General features: G+C 37.3%; 1 non-coding gene and 1 pseudogene across 1 annotated transcript; both read left to right on the forward strand.

The window, feature by feature from the left end:
- Positions 1–1,503: 1,503 nt before the first annotated feature.
- On the forward strand, positions 1,504–2,648 carry LOC149492781 (uncharacterized; annotated as a pseudogene).
- Positions 2,649–3,358: 710 nt separating this feature from the next.
- On the forward strand, positions 3,359–3,465 carry LOC149492782 (small nucleolar RNA R71). The gene has a single exon (XR_016319047.1). It is a non-coding gene; the product is annotated as a small nucleolar RNA R71 (small nucleolar RNA).
- The last annotated feature ends 10,180 nt before the right edge of the window (positions 3,466–13,645 follow it).

A 13,645-nucleotide genomic window follows, 5' to 3' on the forward strand; every position in this document is an offset into this window, starting at 1 on the left:
CGATCAATTAATAAAACAGTAATGTGTATAATGCATACACTTCAGTTCAATTTTTATTGTCATATATCTAAAATTCATCGTAGTTATATATGTACAATTTTACAATACCACCTTCTTGTCCGATCACCCAAGGCGGAGCAATGTAGGGGCCGAAAGGGCCATGGCCACCCTAGGCTCAGCAAATAAAAATTTTTCCTATTCTTTCTTTTTTTTTTTTTTTTTTTTTTTTTTTTTTTTTTTTTTTTGGATAAGTGAAGGTGATAAACATGAAAAGTTTAAATTTTCTATTTAATTGAACTCTTAATTTTTCTCTTTTAGGTTCACCAATTAGTATTTCTCTACATGTTTCCTATTTAGTCTTCTCCACATGTTTCCTATTTAATTTAACTATTATAAACTTATAAAAAGACAAGTCATTTAACATTTCTGCTCCTCTTGTTTTCAATTTACACGGCAAAATTGAATTTGTTTGAAAATTTGTGGAGCTTAACTCAAGACTTGATAAATAGAAAAACTAGTTTTACTCTCATTCAACATGTATAATCTTCACTCTAATTTTTGTAATTTTATATTTTTTTAATTTTTGAATTGCTATTTAATTTTAGATTGCTTAATTATGAAATCTAAATAACTAAACTAAATTTAAAGTTTAATTTTTTATGTTTATTGAGTCCTTAATTCAAAGTTTTTTTTTTAAAACTATCAAATTTTACTATTCACCTATTTTCAATCATAGCACATATAATGACATTGATATACAGGTGTAAGAGCAATTTCTACCGCAACCATACACGTAGGTTTGGTGAAGAAATTTGAAAAGTTTAAAGCAAGAAAGAAAAAGAAAGAAAGATGCTAGTTAAGTACCTATATGAAACGAAAATGAACTTTACATAAATAACATAACTTAAATGTTCTGTGCATAACTCTTGAACTTGTATCCTAGCAGTGATTGTTAGTTAAGGACCTCAATTGCAATAAATAATAAGCACTATTTTAGTTTTTTTAATTCCTTTATTTTATTTTTGTTAAACTATTTAATTAGTTGTTTGTTTGGGTCCAATATGTTAGATAATGACCAATGTCCATATATTGAATTGTAGATGGAAAAAAATACAATTGATAAATATTTTAAAAGAAAATATAGTGAGAGTTCAGAAACAAGTGTGTCTCTAAAATCAAGTGCATCTGTAGAAGAAAATGTTTTATTGCCTAACTCTGGTTTTGATACTCAAATTGGAGAGAATTTCCCTACAAAATCTTTGAGAATTGAAACTAAAGAATTTGATATTGCTTCTTTAGAACATGATCCTAGATTATGACCATAAATTTTTACTTATCCAGTTAATCAACAAGATAAAGTTCGTCGAGCATATATTACTTTTGGTCCGTTTCAACCCGTTCACTCAAATTATCCAAAATCTAGTGAAATAACTCATCTTCATAGCTTTCAATCTTCATGGTTTGATTTGTTTCCTTCATGGTTAGAATATTTTGTAGCAAAAGATGCTGCTTTTTGTTTGCCATGCTATATATTTTAATGAACCATCTAGGCATCTGCGACAAACTACATTTTCTATCACTGGATTACATAAATGGAAGAAAGTAAGGAGTAAGAATTGTGCCTTTGCAAAACATGTGGGGAAAGTTCCAAACTCTCCTCATGAAATAGCTGAAAGATCATGCGATGATTTAATGAATCAAGTTCAACATATATCAAGAGCATTTGAAAAGTTTACTTCTCAAGAAATTGCTAATAATCGTTTGAGACTTAAATCCTCAATTGAAGTAATTTAATGGTTGACTTTTCAAGGGTGTGCTTTTAGAGGTATGATGAATCTAGATACTCAAATAATTTGTGGCCTGTCATAATGAAAAAGTTGCTGAAGTTGTACTTGATAATGCTCCTCGAAATGCTAGTTATACCTCACCACAGATTCAAAAAGAAATCTTTCATGTTATAGCAGTTAAAATAAAGAAGGCAATTCGAGAAGAAATTGGTCATGCAAAATTTTGTATAATTATTGATGAAGCTAGAGACGAGGCACAAAAGGAACAAATGGATATTATATTGAGGTTTGTTAACAAAGATGGTCTTGTTTGTGAAAGATTTTTTGGGCTAGTTCATGTTTCAGACACTACAGCATTAACTTTAAAGCAAGAGTTATTTCATGTTCTTTCTAATAATAATCTTGATGTTTAAAATATTCGCGGGCAAGGTTATGATAATGCAAGCAATATGCGTGGTGAATGGAAGGGATTACAAGCTTTAATCTTGATTGAATGTCCTTATGCCTATTTATGTTCATTGTTTTGCTCACCGTTTATAACTGGCCCTAGTTGCATCATCCAAAGAAGTTATTATAATTTATCAATTTTTTACCAAGTTGTCTACAGTTATTAATATTGTCAGTGCTTTATGTAAATGTCGTGATGAGTTACCAAAAGCTCAAGCATTTGAGTTAGCTAATGTGCTTGCTATTGATGAGTTAGATACATGGAGAGGGTTAAATCAAATTGGTACTTTACAGTGGCCTGGAGATACTCATTGGGGTTCACATTTGAAATCTATTTGTAGCTTGATAAAAATGTTTAGTGCAACTTGTGCAGTTCTACTTAATATGATTGATGAGGGAACAACTTTGAAATAGCATTGGCAAGTTGCCCTACTTGCACCTCTAAGTTATGTATAGATGAAGAATGATTCTTGAAAAGTTTGTCAAACTTAGTCTCTAACCATTTAAAATTATCATCTTGACTGCTCATTTTCTGATTTATTCCATCCAACAACTTGTCAATTTTACTTGTCAATTGTCCTATTTTATCTTGAGATTGATTAACTTAATTTCCTCTATCTTGATTATCATTGTTTCTCCAAAAAGTGTTAGGATAATTACGATATTCAGCATTATAATTATTCGAATATGGATCGCGAACTTGTCCTTGAACATAGTTCACTTGTTCCTCTATAATCGGATGATTATAATTACACTCTTTTGATACATGTCCATTTTGACCACAATTTTCACAAGTAAGAGATGTTGACTTACTCACATTCAAGTTATCAATTTTATATGCTAAAGCAGAAATTTGTGTTTGCATCATAGTTAATGGATCTAACTCATGTACTTTCTTAACTGAATTTTTTGAAGAAGGAGAAGGATCATAATTAACATTGGAACAACTTACTTGAGCCCTTTCGGTTGGCCATATACTGTTGTTGTTAGCCATTTCCTCCAACAACTCAATGGCATCATTAGTAGTTTTCTTCATTAATGATCCTTCTGCCATAACATCTATAGTACCTCTTGTAGAAGGATTAAATTCATTGTAAAAGGTTTGAATCAATATATGTTGGGGAAGGCCATGGTGTGGGCAAACTCGTTGAAGTTCTTTATAACGATCCCATGCCTCATATAGGGATTCATTTTCATGTTGGGTGAATGATGTTATTTCTTTAATAAGCCTAGCAGTCTTTGCTAATAGAAAGTATTTAGACAAGAAAATTTGGGCTAGTTGTTCCCAAGTAGTGATAGAATTTTGTGGCAATGAATTCAACCAAGCTTTTGCTTTATCCTTCAAAGTGAATGGAAAAAGACGTAGCTTGATGGCATCCGCTGGCACTGAATTCATTTTAAATGTATCATATATCTCAAGAAAACTGGCTATATGAGAGTTTGGATCCTCATTTGGTAATCCGTAAAATTGAACACTATTGGTTAGCATTTACTGGTGGACGTACTACTCCTTTCTATGAACCATTTAGGCTTGGAGTGACGTAATCCATCAACCTTTACTGTGGTAGATTTTGCTTAGCCATAATTCCTGAATTTCTTCTTTTCTTTTTCCTTTTCTGTCTTAAAAAAAAAAAACTGTTCAATCTCAGACTGATAATCTTCTAATTTACTAGTCGAAGATCTAGTACTTGGCATATAAGTTATTCAATATGTGCTCCTGCAAAAATTTGAATCAAAAGTAAGTTGATACCTAATAAAAAATGATGTAAATCATGTAACACCCCGTTTTTCCTGTGTTTCAATAGTAGTTTACCGGTCTATGAATAGTACCACCGGTCCGGAAGTCGGTATTATTTTTGGTCCGAAAAAATTACTATTTATGGTTTATATTTTATTTAACATTTTTGGAGCATGTATGCATGGTTTTTATGGGTAGAAAGTAAGTAAGGAATATTTTTGGAGAATTTAGATAATTAGTGAATAGTGAATTATGGTGTTATATTAAGTAAGGAAATTTGAGCAATTATTTTTTTATGGAGGAAATTGAGGAATTATTTTTATGGAATAAATTAGAGAGTTTTGTGGAGATAAATAATATTTTGAAGGAATTTAATTGGAGAATATTTGGAGAAAAGACCAAAACACCCTCCAATTTGGAGAAAAGACCAAAATACCCCTTAGTTGCTTTATTAAAGGCAACCATCAATTATTGAGCAACAAAATTTTCCTTTCTTCTTCTTTTCCTACACATCTCCTCTTCCTCCTTCTTCTTCTTCGTCTTCTTCTTCTTCTTCTTCTTCCGTTTCTTCAATTCTTACTTAGTAAACACTTAGAAAACACATCAAATTCACCCATCCAACTTGATTTAAGTAATAAATCTTAGAGAGTGAAGCTAGAGAAGTAATATTTGGTGACTAATTTCAAGGAATTTGGTGATTTTCCTACTTTGGTCAAGTAAGTGTTTTTATGATAAGTTAATTATTTTTGGGTTTACAGTTTTCTTTTAGTATATACATGCTTAATCATGCTCCAATTACTTCTTTTATTTGTTTTCTTTGTTTGATTTTGAGTTTCTTACATGTAGAGGGTGGAGAGCCTTCTAACAAAGATAAGGGCAAGACCAAAGCTTGAGAAGCTTTGATTAAAGCTTGTTAAAGCTTGTTTTGAAGGTTAGTGTTCATAAACACACTTACCTTACTCAAATTTTTTATTTTGTGCCTTTATGCTATTATGTGGATATTTTGGGATTTTGTGTGAAATGATTGATTTGTTGAATTTTGGTTGCAATAACATGCTCTTGGGTGATGTTTGATGAGTATTTATGTTGTGGTAGACATTTCTCTCTTGTATCTTTGTTGTTCATGTTCCTTTCATGGTTAAAGTAAGCTGAATTTGGGAAAAATGTGTTTTTGAGTGAGATTAAGGACCATTTTTCGATCCTTTATAATTTCCATTTGTGTCTGAATCCTTCATAAAAGTTGTAGGTCTACCTCTTAGCTTTCCAACCCATCCTCTTGTGTCCAATTTGGAGATATATAACTCAACTTATGGCTGAAACACCCAAACTGACTCTGTTTATGTCGGGCCACATGCATCACTGAATTGAGTGCCCATTTTGACCACTATAATGACAAGATTAGGTTCTGAGTTCTTCATAAAAGTTGTTTCCCTGTGTCTTGAGACTTCTCTCATTCTAGATTGGTTTAATTTGAGTGTTTGGTTTAGTAGGAATTCAATAAACAATGGACTTGGTTCTGCTAAATCAGGTCTGGTATGTTAGTCTATGTTCCTAGCTTTGTTTTGTTATCTTCCATATTGCTCTGGGCTATGATCCCTTCATAACATTTGTAGAATTTTGTCTTATCTTTCTAAAGACTCTGATTTCATTTAATTTGGAGACCCATAACTCAAATTATGTTTTAAAAACACAGCAAAGGTCAATGTTACTTTTATGCTGGAAATTTTCTATATTAAGTCATTTTGTTTAAGTATGAGAATTTTTATGAATTACTTAAGTTTAAATTAAGTTTTTAGTATGAGAAGACTAAAGAAAACGAATTTTATGAGAAATGTTTTTGGGCTCTAATATACTTGGTGTGGATTTGATGCATGATTTGATTTTATTATTTATGATGAGCATGCTCGGCATTTGATGCCATTTGTGGACCCCTCCCCAAAATATCAAATGCATATGATGCATGTGACTAAGGAAGAAATGCACGTGATGTGTGAGTCGCCACCTTGTTTAATTATTTTAGGGTAAACTAGGAAAAACCCTAAGTGACTCCAATTTTAATTAACCTAGTTACTAGATTAATTATCCCAAATGGTTAAGGCATGGTCTGCGAACCCGAGGTGGATCCCGAGACTATGTCATGCTGATGAACTAACCATGAATGAATGCTTTGCAGGGTGAAAGAAATAATTGACCCAATGAAAAATGTTTATGTGATTTCGATTTGCCGTTCGAGGTTAAATCCCAAACGTGCCTACGTACTTCCGTTTGAATGGAAGATCAAAGTCAACGTAGTTCGATGGGCCTTCTTTGAAGGGCTTTGAATGGGTATGCTTAATGCATGAGTGTGTGTATGCTTTGTGCATTTTGTTTAGGCATTTTGCCTGAAAATTGATTGTTTTAGGCATTTGATGCCAAAATGTTGATTGGGCAATTTTATTGCCAAAAATTGATTGATTTAAGGCTTTCAGCCAAAAAGATTGATTTAGGCAATTTGATTGCCAAAATGATTAATTTTAGGCGATTGTCGCCAAAATGATTGATTTTAAGGCTTTTAGCCAAAAAGAGTGATTTAGGCAATTTGATTGCCAAAATGATTGATTTTAGGCGATTGTCGCCAAAATGATTGATTTTAAGGCTTTTAGCCAAAAAGAGTGATTTAGGCAATTTGATTGCCAAAATGATTGATTTTAAGCGATTGTCGCCAAAATGATTGATTTTAAGGCTTTTAGCCAAAAATTGTGATTTAAGCGATTTGTCGCTAAGAAAAGGATTAATCTCACTTATAGGCAATTTGTTTGCCAAAAGTGATCAATTAAATTGTAATGTAGGCCATTTATTGCCAAGAAAAACATGTTTTGTTAAAGCTTTTTAGTCACAACTATTGATTAATTGGACTTAAGCCGAAACTGTTTGAAATAAAGGCAATCATACCATAGTTATTGATTAACTAGGCTTTAAGCCAATATTGTCGGATTTAGGCTTTAATACCACGATTATTAATTAACCGGGCATTTAGCCTAAATTTATTTAATTGAGGCAATTTATTTGCCTAATTATGATGTGGATGCATTTATGCAGTGGTAGAGTTATTTAGGAGTAGAAAAGAAGCATGCATGAAGTGCAAAAATTAAATAGGCAGAGTTTAACTTACGTACCTGATTTAATCGTCGACCGCTTCTTAACTCCAGGTTAAGCTCCTCGTTAAGGGAATTAATTTTAAGTGACCAAGTATCACAACAATAAAATAAAACTAAAATTAAAAAATGCAAGAAAGCAGTAAAGAATCGCAAAGAGCGTAGGGAGAAGGAGCGTCCATCAACACAGACTGAGTGTCTCAAAACGGAGCCCCAGAGCTGTTTTTTATAGGAAAAAAACGTGACCCCGGGCGCCCCAGCCCGCCTTTGAGGGCGGGCATGCCCGCCCAGGAGGGCGCCCCAGCCCGCCTTTGAGGACGGGCATGCCCGCCCAGGAGGGCGCCTGGGCTGGGCGGGCGCGCCCGCCAGGCTTGGGCAGGTGTGCCCGCCTGGCTTGGGCGGGCGTGCCCACCTGGCCTGGGCGGGCCTGCCCACCCCCGCGGGCGGGCATGTGTGCCTTTTCCCCTCTCTTTTTTCTTTTTTCGTTCCGGAGGCTTTTCCGGGAGTTCCGGACCTCCAAAAAATATTCCGAGAGCAGTTCCGTGATCCTCGTAATTTTTCAGACATTTCAAGTACCATATTGGCATACTTCCGGGGAACTTCCAAAATGGCCTTGGGTCCGGCCGGACTGTTTGCAGTCCCGGAAAACAAGCTCTTTGAGCCTCAAAAAAATGAGTATTCACAGGCGATTGCAGCCGCTGTCGCCGGCGGCTGTCGCCGGCGGCTGCCGCCGCCGGTGATAGCGGCCGCCACCGCCGCGGCCGGAAAAACTGGCTTTTTAGCAAAGTCAAATTAATTGGCACAGCACTGTAGCAGGCGTGCTTTCCTCCATTTAAAGAGTTTCACATGCCACCAGCAATATTAGAAGCCTTAAAATTTGAGTATTCACAGTTGCCCCCCACTGGCTATCATAAAAATGATTTATGAAAGCAAGTGGCTGTCTGAAGGAGCAAATTTTGAGGATGGGCAGAGGAGGAAACCCTGCCGTTGCTTTTTTCTATGAAATGAAATGATCAAATGCATGGATTTATGTTTGTTACTTAAAGATGTCTTTGCCTCTTTGAGGATTTAAAAAGAAATTTTGCCTCTTAGAGGACTTGAAAAAGAGGTTTTCCCCTTAAAGAGGGCTTGAAAAGAGATTTTGCCTCTTAGAGGACTTGGAAAGAGATTTTGCCTCTTAATGAGGGCTTAAAAAGATGTTTTGCCTCTTAATGAGGGCTTGAAAAGAGATTTTGCCTCTTAATGAGGGCTTGAAAAGAGATTTTGCCTCTTAATGAGGGCTTAAAAAGATGTTTTGCCTCTTAGAGGACTTGAAAAGATGTTTTGCCTCTTAATGAGGGCTTAAAAAGATGTTTTGCCTCTTAATGAGGGCTTGAAAAGAGATTTTGCCTCTTAATGAGGGCTTAAAAAGATGTTTTGCCTCTTAATGAGGGCTTGAAAAGAGATTTTGCCTCTTAGAGGACTTGAAAAGATGTTTTGCCTCTTAATGAGGGCTTGAAAAGATGTTTTGCCTCTTAATGAGGGCTTGAAAAGAGATTTGTTTTATTTTTGTTTTTTTTCCTTTGAGAACCAAGGGTCCACCTAAAGTCGAAATGATCAAATGGCTTGGTTTTGGATGAAAAGGAAAGGTTGGCTATTGGTTAGGGTTTCACCCTAGGTTTTATGTAGAAAAAAGGTTAACCATTAACTGGGTTCTACCCTGGGTTTGTGTAAAAGAGATTGACGATGGTTGGGTTCCACCCTGGGTTGTGTATGTTTTTTTTTTAACACTTGCCTCTGAATCCGACTTGGAGGATTTTGCCCCCTGCTTGAGAGAGTTGATGCCCTTATTAGCTGAAATAGAATTTCTTCTTAATGAAAGACTAAAAATTTCGTGATTACTTCTGTGATGGGAGAATGGTGAAGGTTCTTATCACTTCTTGCCCCCAGAATGGTGCTGCCCATGGAATACTTCAAAACATTGGTGTTGTACTTGTCCAATCGATTGAGGAATCAAAGAGAACAAAGTCACTTATATGACTCGAGGAAACGGACAATGTGGATGACATCGCTCGTCTGAAAGGATCGAAGAAACGATGGTCCGAGTGGAGACGAGGTATTAAAGAATTACCTCTCAACGATTATGCTTGACATTTTTTAGGGTTGTTTTGGAAACCCCGGGTATTGAATTGACATTTTCCTCTCTCTCTTTTTTCGAGGAATGACTCAAAGAGTGACGCTTTCAAAACGAACTTTTGAGAATGACTCGATTTTTGTGACTCGTTGTGGAATGACCACTGGTGATGGAGACTTGATTTTAGAGACTCATTGGAGACTCGATTTAGAGACTCACATTTTTCTTGTAGTGAATTTTGACTCGAAGGAACTCAGTGATTCCTGGAAAAAATGATTTATATACTCCCGAGAAGACCTTTGAAAGCACTTTTTTTCTTTTTGCCTTAACTTTTGCCTAGTAGCCGCCCTTTCGGGTTTTCAACTCTAGCAGGCTCTTTGCCCTAACTTTTGCCTAGACCGCCCTTTCGGGTTTTCAGCCTAGCGGGCTCAATTCTTGCTTGAAGCCGCCCTTTCGGGTTTTCAACTCCAGCTTTTATTTTTCTTTTCTTCTCTTTTTTTATTATTTTTATTATTTTTTTTTATATATTGGCAAAGAGAAAATGCTTTTTATGATGCAGACTTATGTTTGTGACCGTGCCTTTGCGGCTGCCTACGTATCTCCAAGAACTCTTCGGGGGATGGGGAGAATCAGGTCTTTTCGTAGTTCCTTCAGGGATGCGAACTTCGTGCTCGGCTGGTGCGGAATTCATCTCCGACTTGATGTTAGCGCGGAATTCCTTTCCGTTTTGGTGCGAAATTTATTTCCGACTTGCTGTTGGGGCAAAATTCAATTTCGCCTTAATGCTGATTGTGGAATTCATTTCCGATTTGATTTCTTCGGGATTCCTTCCCGACTTGATATTAATACAGAATTCATTTCTGACTTGATTTCTTCGCAGGATTCCTTCCCGGCTTGATGTCTTTGCGAGATTCCTTCCCGACTGGATGTCTTTACGGGATTCATTCCCGACTTTGATGATGTTGAATCAACTTATTGACTCGAGCTCGTATGATAGTGATGACCCTAGGCGAATCTGACTTTGTTGTTGTTGTGGTTTTACCACTGGTTGACTGAAATATGCCTTGTATTCATCACAAAGAGTTTTGAATACCCAGATTGTGGTGGTAACTTGAGTGGCTTGAGTGTTGAAGAAGCTTTTATGCTTTGAGTTTGTGGCTTTGCCATGTTTGAATTCTTGAGGTTAATTTGATTCCTTTTCTTGAACTTTATCTTCCTCTGAATTTGAAACTTATTTTCTCAATGGTTCTCCTCTCCATAAGGAATTTTGAGGAGACTCTTCCTTTTCCTTGTTTTGAGAAATGGTCCTTGTTTATAAGGACACTTGTACTTGTGCCATGCTTGGCGCTTGATTTTTCAAGGTGTTTGTTGTCATCCAATTTGTGGAAATGACTGCTTCTTTTAACTTGCTCTTTTTTTTTTTAAAATATGAGCAGCCGCTTGGTCTTTGTCCTTATGGCTGAAATGATTTGTCATCTACCCTTGATGGGCTTGAATTTAACGGAGAGCTTGATTTCCTGTAGCTTTGTCCTTGATTTCTTTCTTTTATGCAGAAGTTCCTTCTGACCCATTTTTTTTCTTTTACTTTGTTTAGAAGCAGCCTCTCCATAAAGAATTTCGAGGCAACTTGATTCTGAGATGACTTGAGTAGTGTATGGATAGCATGGCAACTTCGTGCAGACCCAACCCAATTCCAAACATAACTTCTTTATTTTGTCGCTTTTAAGCTCAAAATTCAGACACCTCTCTGTCGGAGCATCTTCCATTCCTGGGTTTTCGGAGAAACCATTCTGGCCTTAACCCCTTCAATCGGCTTTGCCTAGGTACTGTTTGAAGTCTTGCGCACCCTTTGCTGGATCCTTTCCATGATTACCCTTCAAAACTTCCCCTTTGATGGTGCTTCTTAGGATGCCCCCAGCTTTGATTGATGCAGAGCAAATGAAAGGATGAATGCATTTTTCTTTGCCAATTTTTACTATCTTTTTTTGTGCTTTCACAGGAAAGGATAGGGAAAGAGTATAAACATTATGGGAACGTAAACTGATCCCTTTTTATTGATAAGACAAAATTTGTGTACAAAAGACACTTAGATTTACAAATTTGAATTGAATGAAAAAAAAACTTGAATGGAAATGAAAATGAAAAGAAAAGCTAGACCCTAAAAGATAGACTCTAGGCGGACTGTGATGGACTAGGATTGGATTGACTGTAGTGACTTTATTCCTCTCGATGCTTAAATCGATCAGACAGGTTGTTGTTGGTCTTGAACAATTCCTTTGTTCTTTTTGGAGGCTTGATCTCAACCTTCTCAGACACGAACTTCATTCATTTCTAAGAAAAGTTCGAAAGGATCGAACGATTCTTGTTCAGCAAATTTTTTTTGCATTAATCCCATGGTTAGGCAAGGGATTGGTTGATGTTCAGCTTGCTCTTGGGGATGATGGACCCATTGTCAACCAGGTCTTGTAGACGGTTTTTCAAAGTCCAGCATGGTTCTGCTTCTTGTACGAGTCTTCTTTGAGTTGACCCAACTGGATTAAGTCTTCCACCTTAGTTGCAGTCGCAATGAGCGACTGGAACGTAGGCAAGTACTGTGTTTGAAGCTGTGACTGGTAGACAGGCAGTAAATTCTTGATTATTATGTCAACTTGTTCCTGTTCAGAAGGTCGGTTGATCATTTGAGCAGCTTTGGCTCTCCACCTCGAAAGGAACGAGGAGAAAGACTCATTGTTCTTTTGTTTAGTGGTTTCTAGCTCCCTCCGGCTAACATCCACTTCGATATTATAATGGTACTGCGTGTTGAAAGCATTGCATATGTCCTCCCAATTCTTCATTTTGGAACGATCCAAGCTTACAAACCATCTTAATGCAGCACCAGTCAAAGATTACTGAAACAACTGAGCAAGGAGCTCGCTGTTCAGGCCAAACGGGTTGAGGGCACCCACATACATTTTCAGGTGCGTTTTGGGACAAGTGGTTCCATCAAACTTGTCCATGTTGGGCATCTTGAACTTTGTCGGCAGTCTTACTTCGGGGAACAAAGACAAGGAGTCCATGTCCACGACTTCTTTGTGTGTCTTGAGGGCAGTAATAGATCTTTCCAAGAGTTCTAGTCTCTCTCTCATTTTCTGAGCTTCCAGCTCAGAAGCAGTTCTAGAGGGCATGTCATCCAGGTTAAGGGTAGGGTTTGTCAGTTCAGCACCAGGTCCTTGATTGGAGGTAGCAGGTCCACTTCCCCCGGCAGAAGCCCCATTTCCATTTCCATTTCCATTCCCATTGCCCAATTCAGCTATCAGGGCGGTCCTCTGGGCAGCTAGTGCCTCATTCATTCTGGCCTCCATTCTGGCCTCCAGTTGTTCAATGAGGGTTTGGATATCAGCAAGCGATGCCATTGGTCTAGTCGGGGTTGTTGGACTTGTGGGTGAGAGCTCAGTTTCGGGTACAGGTGATCTTTGGAGGGGTACCTGTAAAAGGACATAGTCAAAATGATTAGACTATCCTATATAAGGTTTTTTCATAGGGTATGTGAGATAGTGTGAGGTAGGGTAGCGTTGGTAGGCTAGGACACCTAGGATAGGACCCAATGGGATATGATATGTAAGGTAGAGTGCTTTAAGGCTGGACACCTTGACTTTTCGAAAGGCCCTAAGTTCTCAAAGAATTTTTTTTTTTAAGCCTTAGGGGCCAAAATGTGAATTTTTGGGCCTTAGGCCAAATTGGCAATTTTTGGGCCCTTGGGGCCAAATTGGGAATTTTTGGGCCTCTGTGGCCAAGAACGTGAACTTTTGGGCCTTAGTGGCCAAATTGTGAACTTCTGGGCCTTAGGGGCCAAATTGAGAATTTTTGGGCCTCTGTGGCCAAATTGAAAATTTTTGGGCCTCTGGGGCCAAAATGTGAACTTCTGGGCCTTTAGGGGCCAAATTGGGCATTTTTGGGCCTTTGGGGCCAAATTGAAAATTTTTGGGCCTCTGTGGCCAAATTGGAAATTTTTGGGCCTTAGGGGCCAAAATGTGAACTTCTGGGCCTTTGTGGCCAAATTGGGCATTTTGGGGCCTTTAGGGCCAAATTAAGAATTTTTGGGCCTTAGGGGCCAAATTGGAAATTTTTGGGCCTTAGGGGCCAAAATGTGATTTTTCAGCTTTGAAATGGAATGTTTTTTTTTTGTGAAGTATGGGATGAATGCGTGAATGCGCACAATATCACAACATAATTCATTTTTAATGGAATGATTCAGCATCATTGGGTGCATACAGTCCTAAAGGATAGTTTCTATAGGCTATGACACAAATAGAAAATAGGCTTATAAGGGACCCTTGAACCTTGAGTATGGATATACCTAACCACATGTGAAACAAGGAGTTTTGCGTGGGTCCAACGGTACGCATACTCATGGGCCATCCCCAAAAGGATTAGGGACGGTTTGCGG

Source organism: Jatropha curcas, chromosome 11 (genome assembly GCF_041381405.1).
Source record: "Jatropha curcas cultivar XTBG-Jc1 chromosome 11, XTBG_Jcur_1.0, whole genome shotgun sequence".
Taxonomy (NCBI): domain Eukaryota; kingdom Viridiplantae; phylum Streptophyta; class Magnoliopsida; order Malpighiales; family Euphorbiaceae; genus Jatropha; species Jatropha curcas.